This window comes from Microtus oregoni, unplaced genomic scaffold (genome assembly GCF_018167655.1).
Source record: "Microtus oregoni isolate MIOR12 unplaced genomic scaffold, Mior012 000030F_ref0000283, whole genome shotgun sequence".
NCBI classification, from domain to species: domain Eukaryota; kingdom Metazoa; phylum Chordata; class Mammalia; order Rodentia; family Cricetidae; genus Microtus; species Microtus oregoni.
In genome coordinates this window covers 13,184,535-13,201,028 of record NW_024543089.1, presented here as the reverse complement: position 1 = coordinate 13,201,028, position 16,494 = coordinate 13,184,535, and positions in this window count along the sequence as shown.

Sequence of the window (16,494 nt, the reverse complement as noted above, 5' to 3'; positions counted from 1 at the left end):
CGGGATGAGTCAACGCTCTCTCCATTTTACAGATAATCACACTCAAACCCAGGGCAGTTAGGACACCGGATTAAAGCCACACAACTTGTAAAGAAAACAAGTTTGTGAACTTAGTCTCCACCTGAAACGCGCACAGCGGATGGGAAAGGCAAGCTGGGAAAGGAGAGAAATTAATTCTTAGGAAGACAGCAGGGTTTTCATCAGAGCCTCAGCAGAGAGATGGAACGGAGCTTCCAAGAGAGGGCTCATGTTTAAGAACAGGGCCGTGGAGGTCAGAAACAAAGATCAGAGACTGTTACTACCTGATTAACAGATGTGAGAAGCAAGGGGAGAGCTACAGGTGGTACGAACACCCAATCCTGTATCCCAAGGTGGTGGAGAGGAAGGATTGAGCAAACTGAACAAGATGTATGTATGGTATTACCTTGCACTGGCTCTCTCTGAACCACCTACACAAGAGGATGCATTTTCTCATGCCTTAGATACATGCTGGAGCGTGATGGTGGCTCTCACCTGTGCCTGGAGGAAGATGTGCCCTAATGGAAACATCTGACTGCAACCCCTTCTTTTTTTCTTTTCTTTTTCCTTTCTTTTCCTTTTGTTTCCTTTCGTTTCGTTTCCTTCCCTTCCCTTCCCTCTTCTCTCCTCTCTTTTTTTCTTTCCTTTCCTTTTCCTTTCTTCCACATGCTGACATGAGGTTCACGGTGTACAACTTTACCACCCAGAGACACTCTGCTTCAGTGACGCTGCTCTTTCCGTACATCCCCTCCCTCAGATGTGACACCTTATGCTTCCCTTTCCCATGGTAGAAATGATCATGTTATCTCTGATGGCTTTTTTTCTCACACCCCGAAGCTACAACACATCACCAGACCCTTGAAATGTGTATCCAAATCAACAGTGTCTCTTCAACACCCCTGCCTATGGACATTGCTTAAGCATTCTGTCATAATGTGAAATCAGATATATATATATATATATATATATATATATATATATATAGCTCAGAGCATATGATATACACACACATACATATGTAAAGATGTCTCTTCTTATCACACCTGAGCTGGTATCTATTATCACTTGCTGTGACAAAATCATGGCTGATTTGATCCTTATTCCCCCATGTTATGGTTTCCTGTGGTCTCTACCAGCAATGATTTGCAAAATACAGAACAAATGGAATAAAATCTGTTAATGTCTTTCTTACATTAAAAATATTAATAATTCCTATACATGTGCAAGAGTTTACAAACAGGTAGCCATAGGTTAATATTAGCCAAGTGATACTGTAAACGTGTATTTATTACTATAGTGATTAGTGTGTGTGTGTGACAGAAAGAGAGCAATATGTGTGAGTGTAGGTGTACATGTGTCACTGTGTGGATGTTGACGTCGTAGTACAATTTTGGCAGCTAGTTTTTACCCTCTACCCTTTGTTCTGTGGATCTACCTCTGGTCATAGGTTTTCATGTTACATGCCTGCATCTAGTAAATCATCTTACCAGCCTATGACAATCTTATTATTTGCCATACATATGAAACTACTGCAGCTAAATTTTAATTAGTTGTCAGACTATGGAAGTTGGATGTTTCATATGAACATTGAGATTTCTATATTTTTGGGAAAGCCAGAACCAGGTAACACTGGGCCAGATTTCCAATGGGGCAGCCATCAGAGCTGCCCATTATAGAGACCTTCACTCTCAGTCTGTGGCATTCAGAGGCGTAGGTCATATTGAGAATATGCAATCTTGTTATGGTAAGTGCGACATTATATGTCTCTAATCTTTCTCTCCCAAACCCAGAATACCAGGCAAATCTTGAAAAACACCTGAAACCTCAATTAAAAGGCTTTCTGTAACATACTGACCAATGCTCCTTAAAACTGAGCATGTCATCAAAAACAGAATAATAGCCGAGAGCCTGTCAAAGCCAAATGAAGGCAAGTAATGTAGTTTACTGGACAGAAACACAAACCAGAGAAGGGTATGAGGTGAAACCTAAACCGCTCTAAATAAGGGTTTTACTTTGTAACATACCTTTGCTGTTTCATGAATTGTGAAAACCAGAGCACACACTATAAAACGTTAAGATAAACTGGATTTACGGTGTCCATGTAAACTACACTCACAATAATCTTACAAGTATAGACCAATTCTAAGTTTCCATGAGTTTTTAAAGAACTGAGTAACGTATGGCAGAACTAGTATTTTGGAAATGTATTTGTTGATTGCAATCTTTTCCAATTCTTCAATATCTCTGATATTGATGTATGTTAGTGATTCTAGAACAATGTATAAAGCCATACATTTATATAAATGGCTAAGTACCCTTTGTTAAATTGATAGCTTTGCTTGCATATGTGCAAGTAAATTCCCATGCATTCATGAGAGATGCTGTTTGTAGGGCCCAAGAGTCTACCCCTGCTCCTGGGGTTCATCTTGAGGACAGTCTCTGGTCAGCCAGCTAAAACATTGTTTGATCTTTGCTCCCTCTGCCCGACTTGGTGATTAGCTGTAAGACATAGTTTACTCCACCTTGGGTGTGGTAATTTCCCACCTGCCTGGGGGGAATTTCTTGTGCAGCAGCTAGGTACATGAAGGATTTCCCCAAAGTTGAATAAAAGGCTTTTGACTGATCTCCTATGGCATTCTCTTGTGTATTCTTTCAGTCTCCAGGCTCTTACCCAGCTCGCATATGGTACAGTGGCTCGCGAACTGTACGGAGAGGGTAACAAAAAATAGGTGTTACAGCTGTTGAATGTGTTCTCACCAGATTGGTTATAAAATGTTCACAGAGATTACTGAAGAATCACAGATTTTAGAAGGAAAGCTCTTTCTCCTCTAGGGATTGAAGTAAGCATGATGACTGAGCATGGGAAGTAACCTGTTGGGAGCAGAGGCCTTCTCATGTGGCGCTCTCATCAAACCAACATGACCTGTTGGCAAGATGTAAATAGAAGGGGAAACAGGCAAATAAAGAAACGGCAGCAACTGTTTTTGGAGAACTTGCTAACTTCGCTTTCTTGGGCTTTCTGCATTCATTGACAAATTCAAAGGTTTCCTCACCTCATGCTCTGAAAACCACTGGGCTGCTACGGGAATGCTGCTGCAGTTAGTCTGAGCAGAAGGAAGGGTATTCCTGCCATTCCTCCAAATGCTCTGATTTACACATCACTTTTCCTCTATTAATTTCATTTTGCTAAGTACTCCCCACAGTCACCTTCAGGGGTACATTGTTCTTTTCCCAGTTTTTCAAGGTGAAGAGATTTTGGCTGAAAAGAGGCTCACTGACTTTCCAGAGGTTACCCAGGGATTCGTTAATAGAATAAAAATTAGACTCCAGTTAATGTCACTAAGCATCACTATCCTCATCTTCTTGCCTCACTCAATCCAAAGAGGCTCTAAATAAGGAGATAACATAATTAAATACCTTCAGGGGAAACACAGACGAATCAAATCGGTAGAAAAGATGGAGATAAATTCATCAGACACAGTAAGATAGCTTGGGAATGCAGGGTATTCAGGAGACCGCAAATTCGATTGCTGTTTGTAGGAAATGTGATCGGGAGGTCAGGAAGGCCAGGGATGTTTGCGTGTGCTCAGAGAGAAGTGGGGTGATCTGACAAGGGTTTGGGGAAGCGGGTGTTGCAATGTGATGAGTTCATACCTGTTCTGGGATGTTCCTTTAGGGATCTGTGAATATGAAATTTCCAATGTGCTTAGTGGGGAGAGACAATAGGAAAAGTGATTGGGTAGATTTTATTTGTCAAATACTCAAGGCAAAGTTAAGCCGGAAACCACTGACGTAGCAAGCTGGTCAACTTGTGTCAAAGACCTGTGTTGTTTGATCAAGACCAAGCTTGTGTCTGTCTGGAAGGGGGCAATTCTGTTTGTGTATGAGACCAGTGACTGACTGCCTAAACCACATGGACCCCACCCCCATCTCCCATGGTCCTATGTAGGGTAGTAGTAGCACACATGAAAGGAAGCCTTGACTATAGAGACATGTATTGCAGAAGGGCTGGTTTCCGAAGACGAGCAAAATATTTGTGTCTCAGTGGAGCAGAAGACCCCTGGATTTCTCCTTTCTGGAATCTTCACCTGCGAGTTTATAAACTGACCTCACTCACATCCCACAATTTGTAGTCCTGCCTGCAGAAAGAAGATGGCAATTGAATTTGTTGGGGCGATCAAGAATTTGTCAGCCCCTTCGAATCAACTTGTCTTCCGTGTGATGGTGAAGAAGGCTGTATCCCTCTCAAAGCCAGTGTTGCTGGGTGATGTAGAGGGGGACGTAAGAACATTCTGACAGTGGAAACTGGGAGAAACTTCCCTCCCTTATGACACCCGTTCAAGAGAACAGATTGTACATTTGTGGGCAGTGGTTATGAAGTAGAGAGAAGGGACGTTTCTATTGGGCAAATCAGGAGACTAAGAATAGACTAAGTTTGCCTACATCATTGGCCTTAATCCTGATGAACAAGAAAAAAGAGAGCTGTGCTTGACTCTTCCCACCTTTTCCTGTCAGGATGACCTTCTCTACAAATACCAATGCTCACTGAGGAGAATGGCTTTTTGCTCTGCCCTCCCAATCCAAAGTTTTGTCAACTGAATTACTAGAAGTGGTTAGGTTTGTGTTTTCTTTCTGACGGAATAACACATAATATTTAGAAACAAGAATTGAGCTCATCAAAAGAATTCAACATTCTTTATTGGAGTGAACTGTTGGACTTAAATACAAACCCCTGCTTTGTATCTGGAAGTCAAGACCTCACATTGTTCACTGAATACAGAGGAGCACCAGATAATAACTTCTGTTGTATGGAGAAAAGTCTAGAATGCTATGTTCAATACTAAATTTCTGCCATACACACTCCCCTTTTTTAAAACTTCAGTTGATATTTGACACAAGAAAGAGAGACTTCTTCATTTCCTGTCAGTATTTACAACTGCTATGATTACAAACCACATTGCCTGACTGGAAATTGAAGCATCCTGCCCCAACTTCAGAGCAGGGATTCAGAATCCATTTCATTAATGGACCATGGGAGACATAAATGGTAACTCAAGGAATAAGAAGATTGAACAGCTTTACCACAAAGAATTTCTCAGGGTTCTTCCATGTGGGGGTGCCAACCTTCAATCTTAGCACTCTGATAGAGGGGGGCTGCTGAGGCAGAGGGATTGCTGTGGGTTTAAGATCAGTATGATATACAGTGAGAAACTATGTCTGCAGTGACAACAACAAGCAAACACCCTAGCGGAAAAAACAATGGAACTGCCTTGAATTCTTGTATCTATGACTTCCTGCAGCATGTCAGATGGAGCACAGTGTGTGAGGACTGCCTGGCAAAACTGACTAGCTTGAGGCCAAAGGGATGTAGCTCTGTAGTGTGTTCTAGTGTCCACAAACCTGGAGCACCTCATAAGCCAGGCACAGCAGTGTAGCCTGGAATCCTAGCGCGTGGAGGTGCAGGCATGGGTATTCTAGGTTCACGGTCATCCTCCAGTTCACAGTGAGCATGAGGCCAGCCTGAATGACATGATAAAAATAAAAGAAACTGCTCTTGTACTGTTACAATCTAGACTCTGCTGCCTCTGTTCGCTTTTATACTGTCTAACTTGTGTAATTTTCAAGTCGGAACCAACATAATTTCTAGAATCAGAAAGATCCAAGAAGAAACCGCAAAAGAATTAAAAATCCCTAAAGATGTGACACCATCAGAAACCAGAGGACTGTTGCTGATGGGGACCTGAAGGGTTTCAGAACTTGAATTTTTCTATTTGAAAACTCTATTTGATAACTCTAGGGTTATCTTGCAAAGACTCTCTTTTTTTAAGGGTTCTGGTCATGTGAATTGTCTTCACCTTCTGTTAGCTTTTACTGCTGTTGTCTACATAGTCAGAAAGCACAATGTGGGCAGCTGAATAGCCTCTAACTAAATAGATACTACTCTGTCACTATGGCTCCCTTACTCATGTGAACATCAAAGATCCAAGTCAGGGCTAGGGCCTAGAAGCAGTGCATGAGGTATTGAATTTAAAGCTTTTGGAATTCCTGGAACATAAATACAAATGACTTCTGAATTATATAATGTGGACAGTAGTAGAGGCAGAATTCATCACATGACCTAAATTTGATTGTCAAAACCATGCTGCCTTAAAATCTTTGTTTTTTCTGCAGTCAGAGGTTTTGCAGATTAGATTATATTTCTGTGGAAAAATATATAGTAGGAAGGAGATGACATAATATCACTCTTCAAATGAGCTTTATTAAGGGAGAGAGGGGAGAGAGAGGGGGAGAGAGAGGGAGAGAGAGAGGGAAAAAGAGAAAGGGAGAGAGAGAGAGAGAGAGAGAGAGAGAGAGAGAGCACAATGATGGGGCCTTAAAGCTGCAGAGTGCTAGAAGAGTATGGTATCAGAGCCCTAGATCTAGAGAGCCAAAAGAGGTCCTGAATAGATGTTCTGGAGACTTTGGTCCCTCAGGCTCCCTCTGGATCTAATAACAGATAGGGTTTCTCTGTTTTGTAAGTTTCAGGAATTGAAGGATAGTCTACACCATGCCATTTAGTTTTACCGAGCCTCTGTACCAAGGGACACAGAGGAAGGACTAGGTAGCACCATAAACGTCTCTTACAAATGTAAGGTGGGAGGAGCCTACCAGACTGCAACAGGACTTATCAAGACTTATCTAGAACTCAAATCTGAAGTGCAACTTGGCCTGATTTCTGAGCGAGTGAGAGGAAATTAAAGGTCTGTATCATACACACACACACACACACACACACACACACACACACACGTTAAATCAGTCAGGCGTTTGGGGGATAAGGGGGCATTCTTCTTTTGAGCTACTTCTTGTAGTTAAAGTATCTGACCTAATCGTTGGTATATGCCTTCAACTAGCGAGGCTCAAGGGGGGCTATGCTTTCTGTTTACGAAGTCATCTCTAGAGAACAGTGACACTGTGCGGCCTTTTCCCTAATGGAAACTAGTTATTTCCTAGCAAAGGAAATGAGACAAGAATTCATTTTAAAGCAGGCACCTGGTGGAATGACTAGTATTATGCTCTAGTATGGGTGTGGGCCCTCAACAGTTGAGTCCAACTAATGATCTGGTACTGTGGGTAATCAGGAGCCCTCTGCCTGAAAGTATTCCCTCTTGGGGAAATAACTGCTTTCTAGCAGGCTGCACCTGGAAAATTAGTGGGGTGCAGTTTCTAGATTTTATTTTTTTTGCTTCTGTTTTGTGCACCAGGCAAAGCTAGCATCACAAGGGAAGACTCCATGAACAGCAGAACATGGAGATAACTCATCTTTCAGCCCTGTGCACATAGTCTTAACGAGTCACACAGATAAACCAGCTGATCCCTCGAGTACAAACAGGTAGAAGGAAGCCGTGTATGGCTTAGGTGGAGCTAAATTAGCCTTCCAGTTCTGCATAATCTGGCACGGTGGGTGGGGCTTCAAGTCAGTGCTGCTGTTTGAACTGCAGAGTTGGTGCGCAAATGATCCATAGCACATTCTGGCAGAGTAAATCATTGTCACAGTTCTAAGATCCCATGAAAACCACTTTGCATATAACATAGCACGGGAGATGAAGAGGCAAGAACAGGCTCCTGTTTCCAAAGGCATCAGGCACACTGCTTGACTTCCTCAAAGCACTGCTAACTTCTACAAATCCCTTGCTGGAAAAGGTTATTAAGTCACCATGACCGTCCAGCTATTCAATCTGTGATTCTCCTCCTCTTTAGACATAACATACAGAAACTCGTCTCTCTCCCTCCAATCTCCCAACCCATTGTATATCTTTCCTTTACATCCCAAAGCTCTGTTAACTTGAGCTGAATCCCTCTGAATCCCAGATCACAACAAACATCATTTTTCCATTTGTGATTAGATGTGTAATGCACTTGGATTTTAAATATTCATTGAATTAGTTACCTTGCCTTATGGTGGCTGTGACGGGGCAATTGAAGGTAGGGCAGACAACTCTCTCTGAGTTTAGAGCTGGCCTTGCAAAGGTAACACATAGAAACTTACACAGGACCAGGAAATAGCTAATTTATGTGGAGCATCACTATATAACAATGCTGATATACGGAAAACCCGCATGGAAAAACCAAGATAACGATGATGATGATGATATTAATGATGCTGATATCTGTTGTCAGCCTAGACAGTAGACTTACTATGTAATTACAATCAGCTATTGATATACTAAAGCTATCATGCTGTGGACAGAGTACCAAAATTAGCTTTTTCCATATCAGAATGTGTAATTTTTTTAATTTAAACCACTGGGACACTGAAATATTACTTAATCATATCCCCCAGGAAAACTGTGAGAACATTCATTTTATATTAGAATCAAAGTTCTCAACCACCATTGTCAGTTGCTCAGCATCAGACTAAGAAGACAGGCACAGTGCCTGCCAAAGTTTCCCTTTTTACCAGGCTCCCTCCGTCATGATTTCTCAACATTGGTCTGTGGCAGATTTAAGCCAGACCATTCTCTATGGAATAGGATTGCCTCCTGCACGTATTTAGTCTCCGCCCACTAGAAACCAGGCAGAAGTAAACTCCTCACTGGGACTCTCAAAAGTATCATCAGACAATGTTAAGTGCGCCTATGGCTGTAGGGATACTTCCCGCCCCTTAGGGGGCGTGTTCGCTTCAGGTTAATATTGGCCTATAAATTTGGCAAGCGTGCTCCCAGCCTTCGTCCCTTTTCTGCTTTTCTGGTCTCCCCGGAAACGGTGGTTCTGTAAGTCTATTTTGCCATTAAAGCTATATATATTTTTACAATCTGTCTGCATTCGTTTACGCCATTATATTTTGGCGTTCAACGTGGGCTATTTTGCCCCCGACTCCAGCGGGTAGCCCACTAGCTAACACAGCACCCTCCCGGGTGTTCATGACTCCGGCCCCAGTGCCGGGTCCGAAACATACTCGGCCACACAGGCCCATTCTGCCTGCCTTGGCTAAGTTTGCAGCAGAACCCCACTGCCTGAATTAGCAGAAGCTCAAGTACCTGAGGTTTTGGAACGAAAGCTGCCACAGCGGCAGATTTGGTATGATACAAAGTGACTTGGCTGGGCAGTGGTAGCGCACGCCTTTAATCCCAGCACTTGGGAAGCAGAGGCAGGCGATCCCTGTGAGTTTGAGGCCGGCCAAGTGGTGGTAGCGCAAGCCTTTAATCCCAGCACTTGGGATGCAGAGACAGGCGGATCTCTGTGAGTTCGAGGCCAGACTGGTCTACAAGAGCTAGTTCCAGGACAGGCTCCAAAAACACAGAGACCATCACTGGCAGGAACCGATCATTGCAGGTAAAAAATTTTTTCTTTTATAAATAAAATGTCTGAACACGTTAGTATTCAAGAATTTAACAGTTTTTTTAATTGTACCATGTGGGAGATTTTACAAGAGGTGTCTATCACCCCACATCCATGGATCCTTCTGGGATCCGTAGTTTTCATTGCCACTAAATGGTTTGATAATAGAAATATGATAAAGTCTTTACAAGACGAATCCAGGATTCTTAAGGCAGAGATTAAAAGCAATTAAGAATTAGTTTGAAGTTCTCCAGGCTGATGTTAAGGAGAAATTCATTACTATGGAAGAGGGAACAGCTGATTTGGATCGTAAGCTTCAGTCCCTTTCTGTAGGAACTGAAACATTAGTGGCTGATATTAAGGAGAAATTCATTACTATGGAAGAGGGAACAGCTGATTTGGATTGTAAGCTTCAGTCCCTTTCTGTAGGAAATGAAATATTAACTGAGAGAATCAAAACTGCTGAATGTGACAATCGGATTTTGTCTAAAGTTTATGACAGAATGACGGAAAGATTGTCAATACAAGAAGGCACGGTTTATGCCATAAGAATTATGTCCAAAGATGAGATGTTATCTCTAACGGACAAACTTCATACTTTAGAATCCTCAGTGAAGGCTTTGGAACATAATTCTGGACAGGAGATTCAGACATTGCAGAAGGCAATGGTGAATAGAATTGAAAAGATTGAGGAATTTCTAAATTCTGATGAAGAAGAGCAAAGGGTAGAAAGGCAAATTTTAACTACATCTGTGGGGAAATCTCTCCAGGACAATTTCCACAAAGCTCTACCTACAGCTCTACCTGCTTTTCCAGTAATAAGAACAGAGATGGTGATTGGTTCCAGAAACCCTAGGGTCATCAAGGAGGATACATGGGAGCCTGTCCGTATGAATGACCTCAAGGAAATAAAACAGGCTGTCATGACTTTTGGGATGCAAGCCTCTTTTGTTAAAGAGAAGCTAAGATCTTGGGCCACGACAAGCAGAGCAACCCCCTCGGACTGGCTCCAGCTGAGCTCTGCGGTACTCGAGAGTGGACCGCAGTTAAAATGGAAATGCTTATTCAGGCAAGAGGCTAGACTCTTAGAACAGCAGGAAAAAGTGAAGGGAATTGACATTTCCCTAGATCAAATTCTAGGTGAAGGGCTCTTTTCCGACCCTCAGGAACAAGCTAATTTGGATGAAAACACACTCTCCATGTGTACTACAGCAGCCTTAAGGGCTTGGGACAGGGTACAAGACCCAGGACAGAGAATGGAATCATTTGTCAGAGTTAAACAGGGTCAGAGAGAAGCCTTTAGTGACTTTTTACAAAGATTAACTAAGGCTGTAAAAATAGGGATATCTGACCCAGAAGCAAGATGTATAATGATTGAGTCTTTGGCTTATGAAAATGCAAATGTGGAATGCAAAAGGATTTGGGGACCTTTAAAGCTCAGATCAGCACCCTTGGAAGAATGGGTCTTGCATACACTCAATGTTGATACATTTGATTATGGCACTGAAGCATGGGTAGAAGAAGCAATTTCCAATGGTGAAAGGAGACACCAGAATACCAAATGTTTTAATTGTGGCAAAATGGGTCATATGAAAAGGAATTGTAGACAACGGATTTTCAGAAATAATAATAATAAAATAATAATGCATCTTTCCGAAATAATAATAATGCATCTTCTAGAAATAACAGGAATAGGAGGACTCAGCCTTCAGGTTTATGTAGATGTGGAAAAGGCAGACATTGGACAAATGAATGCAGGTCTTCAAGACATAGACAAGGCAACCTGATACAGTCGGGAAACATGAGATGGGGGGGGCCTCACAGGCCCCCATGGCAAACATGGTTCAGTCATTTCCAGTTTCTGCAGAGAACGTGCCTCATCAGGACAATTAGGAAGCCCCATGCCTACTGTTACAAGCAATAATGATCAGAAAGATAAGTTACGTGTGTTTTGGCAAACTTCTATAAATGATCAAAGACCTAAACTGAGAGTGTGTGTAAATGGCATTTTTATTACTGGCCTGCTGGACACAGGTGCTGATGTAAGTATCATTACCCCAGAATCTTGGCATCCGTATTGACCTCTTCAGAATGTAAATGTTTAGCTCCTGGGAATTGGAACCCTATCTCAAGTAAGGCAGAGCACGAGATGGGTTGAATGTATAGGGCCAGAGGGACAAATAGGAAAATTAAAGCCATATGTAGCCAATATCGCAATGAATTTATGGGGTCGTGACCTATTACAACAATGGAATACCGAAATTAACATTCCTGCTACTTCTAGAGCCTATATTTCTGAGAATAATATTAAAAGATATTACAAACGGAGAAAATCGGCCATTTGGGCTGTACAAGAACAAAAAATTGATGTCCCTTCAGAGATACCAACAGCCTTGCCTCTAAAACGGTTGACTGAGAAACCAATATGGACAAAGCAATGGCCTTTAGCTGAGGAAAAGTTACAGGCTTTAGAACAGCTGGTACAAGAACAATTAGATGCTGGACATATAGAAGAATCTACCAGCCCTTGGAATTCTCCTGTATTTGTGGTTAAGAAAAAATCAGGTAAATGGAGAATGGTGACAGATCTCAGGGCCATCAACAAGGTTATTCAACCTATGGGCCCTCTGCAATCTGGAATTCCTTTGCCCTCTTTATTACCAAAAGGATGGCCTCTCATAGTTATTGATTTAAAGGATTGTTTTTTCACTATACCTTTGCAAAAAGAAGATAGAGAAAAATTTTCCTTCACAGTGCCTACTTATAACAATTCTCAACCTTCGAGGAGGTACCACTGGACCGTTCTCCCCCAGGGTATGTTAAATAGCCCCTCCCTGTGCCAATATTTTGTGAACCAACCATTGCAAATAATACGCAAGAAATTTCCCAAATCTATAGTATACCGTTACATGGATGACATTTTGTTATCCGATTAAAACATGGATACCTTGAACAGATTGAAGAAATAAAGATACTTTTACCTAAATGGGGATTGCAAATCGCTCCTGAAAAGATTCAGAAGGGAGATTCTGTTAATTATTTAGGTTATAAAATAGGTTTGCAAAAAATTAAGACACAAAAAGCACAAATTAGGAGAGATCGCCTACAGACTCTTAATGACTTTCAAAGACTGTTAGGAGACATTTCCAGTCTACGACCAGCTATTGGAATAACACCTGATCTAATAATTCATTTGAACAAAACCTTGGATGGTGATAAAGATTTAAACAGTCCCAGAGAATTAGCAGCTGAAACAGAAAAGGAACTGACAATGATTGAGGAAAAATTACAACAGGCACATGTGGACAGGGTGAATCCAGAGCTCAATTGTATTCTCGTCATACTACCATCAAAAATTTCTCCTACAGGAATTTTAATGCAGAGAGATGATATTATTTTGGAATGGATCTTTTTACCACATAAACCAAGTAAGAAACTGAAAACTTATGTGGAGAAAGTCTCTGAGATAATTATAAAAGGCAAGCTGAGACTTCGTCAACTAGCAGGCATAGACCCAGCAGAAATTGTAGTGCCTTTCACTGCTGATGAACTAAAGAAATTATGGGAAGATAATGAACCATGGCAAAGAGCTTGTGCTAATTTTTTGGGAGACATTAATAACAACTATCCAAAAAGCAAGAGGCTTAACTTCATAAAGAGAACTTCTTGGATTCTTCCTCGAATCGTCTGTGATGCTCCAATAATTGGAGCCTGTACATTATATACTGATGCCAATAAATCAGGGAAGGCAGGTTACAAATCAGAAGACTTGGGTAAGGTGGAACAATGTCCGTATAATTCTGTCCAGAAGGCAGAATTATATGCCATTCTTATGGTGCTAAGGGATTTTAAAGAACCTATTAATATAGTCACTGATTCACAATACGCAGAAAGAGTTATTTTACATATTGAAACTGCTGAATTTATACCTGATGATACAGAACTAACCTCATTGTTTCTCCAGGTTCAAGATTTGATCAGGAACAGGCTTTGCCCTATGTACATAACACACATCCGATCCCATACGGGTCTGCCAGGTCCTCTAGCACAAGGTAATGCAGAAATTGATCAATTATTGATTGGCAGTGTGCTACAAGCCTCTGAATTTCATAAAAAAACATCATGTTAATAGCAAAGGTTTGAAGAAAGAATTTTCAATTACATGGCAACAAGCTAAGGAGATTGTAAAGAAATGCCCTACTTGCTCTTTCTATAACCAAATGCCACTGCCTGCAGGCGCTAATCCAAAGGGCACCCAAAGGAATGAAATCTGGCAGATGGATGTGTTCCACTTTGCAGAATTTGGCAAATTAAAATATGTTCATCACACCATTGACACTTTTTCAGGCTTTCAGTGGGCAACTGCTTTAAGTTCAGAAAAAGCTGATTCAGTAATCACTCATTTATTAGAAGTCATGGCTATCATGGGTATACCTACACAAATAAAGACGGATAATGGTCCTGCTTATGTCTCTAGGAAAATGAAATGGTTTTTTGATTATTACAATATCAAGCATGTTACAGGTATACCATACAATCCTACAGGTCAAGCAGTCATAGAAAGATCAAATCGAACTATAAAGGATATGTTGAACAAACAGAAAGGGGTGGAAAACATACATAATGCTTTGTTAACCTTGAATTTGCTCAACGCTAATGAGAAGGGAACAATGGCTGCAGAAAGACATTGGATAATGGAAAAGTCTACTGAACTAAATCAACCAGTTTATTTCAAGGATGTGCTGACCTCACAATGGAAGCCAGGAGATGTGCTACGTTGGGGAAGGGGTTTTGCTCTTATCTCCAAAGGTGAGGAAAATTTGTGGATACCATCAAAATTAGTAAAGGTTCGGTTTGAAGAAGAGAAGCCACTTGGAAAAGATATATAACAATACTTTCATAAGGATGGCGAACATACTGATGGTAAGAAATACAGATAGGTTGGAGGCAGGGTTCTTTTCTTATCTCCACAGGAAAATAGTCATCTTCAAAGAAATTGAGGGACTCTGAATATTTAATTACTGATGGATGGACACATTTTATAAGTATTAATTTATATATATATATATGTCTTATTAAACATTTCTTTATAAATATATAGAGCTGGTTTTGAAGTTGGCCTCTGGCTCAGTCCCTCTCCAATTCCAAGCCTGTTAGTAAGAGAAAAACCCAGAGTTTCTGGAGTTTCTGTCTCATGTCAAGAGCCATGGGACAGAAAGAAATATGAGTTTAGAAAACATCTTTGCTTTTCTTCATATCTGTCATACTTTTCATTGAATATATCTATCATGCCTTTCATTGAATATATATATATATATATGTATGTATGTCTATATATGTCTATATGATTAATGTTTAAGTTTTTCACAATGAACAATGAGTTTTTCCTGAAGTGATATTTGAAGTTTCCAGGAAGAAGATGGGGCCCCACAACAACAACTCTACCTGGTTGATATGACGTCATGATACTGATAGCTCTACTACAAGACCTGTTTTGGATACCAGCTGCACAAGACGATCCCAACTTGGTTAGCTGAAATGGTGCACATCTTGTACAACATTCTGGCCAGACCTCCACAAAATACTCCGAGACTATTTGCAATTTTAAAAGACATTGATCTTGAAATTTAACCATCATTTTACTTTCACAGGATCCCCCAGAAAGAATGTTGCCCCCATGACAGCTGGAAGTAATTCTAGAGGACTACATCCCCTCTCCCAGTAAAGTTTACCCCTTGGTTTAGGGACATCATTTAGGGGGTGGGAGGTTGGGGGAGGAATTTTATAAGCTCAGGGATCATTTTGAAAAAAAAAAAAGAGGGAATGATGGGATAATAGATTTATAATTGTGAGTTACTGCTTTTAGACAAATATATTGGTATCGATTCTTGTATATTGATACAAAGTTAAATTATATTGACTATTGTATGCATGCATGTTTCTATGTCTGTTTAAAACATTTTTATGTATTGACATATATTGTATTGATATATATATATATTGTATATATTTACCATATTGCAGTGTACATTTCTACCTCTGATTAAGATACTTATATAATGTTTGTGTATTGATATATATTTGCCATATTGCAATGTATATTTGTACAGTGTTTATATTTGGAGGTCATTATCCTCATTTGTTACACGGTTGTTTATTGTCCTTAGTCTTTAAGTTAGATAGATATTGAGAATTATATAGATAAATAGTCATCTAAGTTTGTCATTTATAATTAGACTAATCAGGTTCTCTAGATATATAGAGATTATACTCAGTATAGATAGATAATCTTCGACCTCTTCAAAGAGCTGTAGAAAATGGCCTTTAATCTAACTCAGAGTTTTGTGATAGTGAGACACAATTGCTCCTGGCAACACCGCTCTATTCCCGAGAGAATGTTGAGCACCAAAGACACTCCATCTGGAGCCTTTCTATTTGGCAGAACTGGCCTTTGGGCAAAGAAATGCCCATACCTCAACCACTGACACAGATACAAAGCGTGCATCAATGGATTAAACAGGACTGTCATATCCTGCCAAGACAGGGTAAGATAGTTTTGAAAAGTTGCTTGCCTTTGAAAATGGTATGTCAGTTATGTTAGGCCTTAGCCAAAATTGGTTGACTCAACATTGCAAACGAGACTTTGGGTGATTGCTCAGGTAGTCAGTTGTCTCTGTCAATTGTTGCACATTTTGGATATATCTTGTTTGTTGAGTCGTGTTTATTCCCTTCTCAGATCTTTGACGGAGTTGAAGATTATATAATTGTAGTTACTCTCTACATTATTTGGACTCCTTGAGATAGAATGTTTAGCAAAGCTTTTGTTCTCAATATTGTTTGTTATATTTTTTATTTGTTGTAATTGTATATAGTTGTATTTGGTTTAGTTCTGTCTTATTTAGACAAAAAGGGGAGATGTAGGGATACTTCCCGCCCCTTAGGGGGCGTGTTCGCCTTGGGCTAATGTTGGCCTATAAATTTGGCAAGCGTGCTCCCAGCCGTCCCTTTTCTGTTTTTCTGGTCTCCGCGGAAACGGTGGTTCTGTAAGTCTATTTTGCCATTAAAGCTATATATATTTTTACAATCTGTCTGCATTTGTTTATGCCATTACATATGGCAAGGGGCAAAGTTGCTCCCAATTGACAACTCTTGACT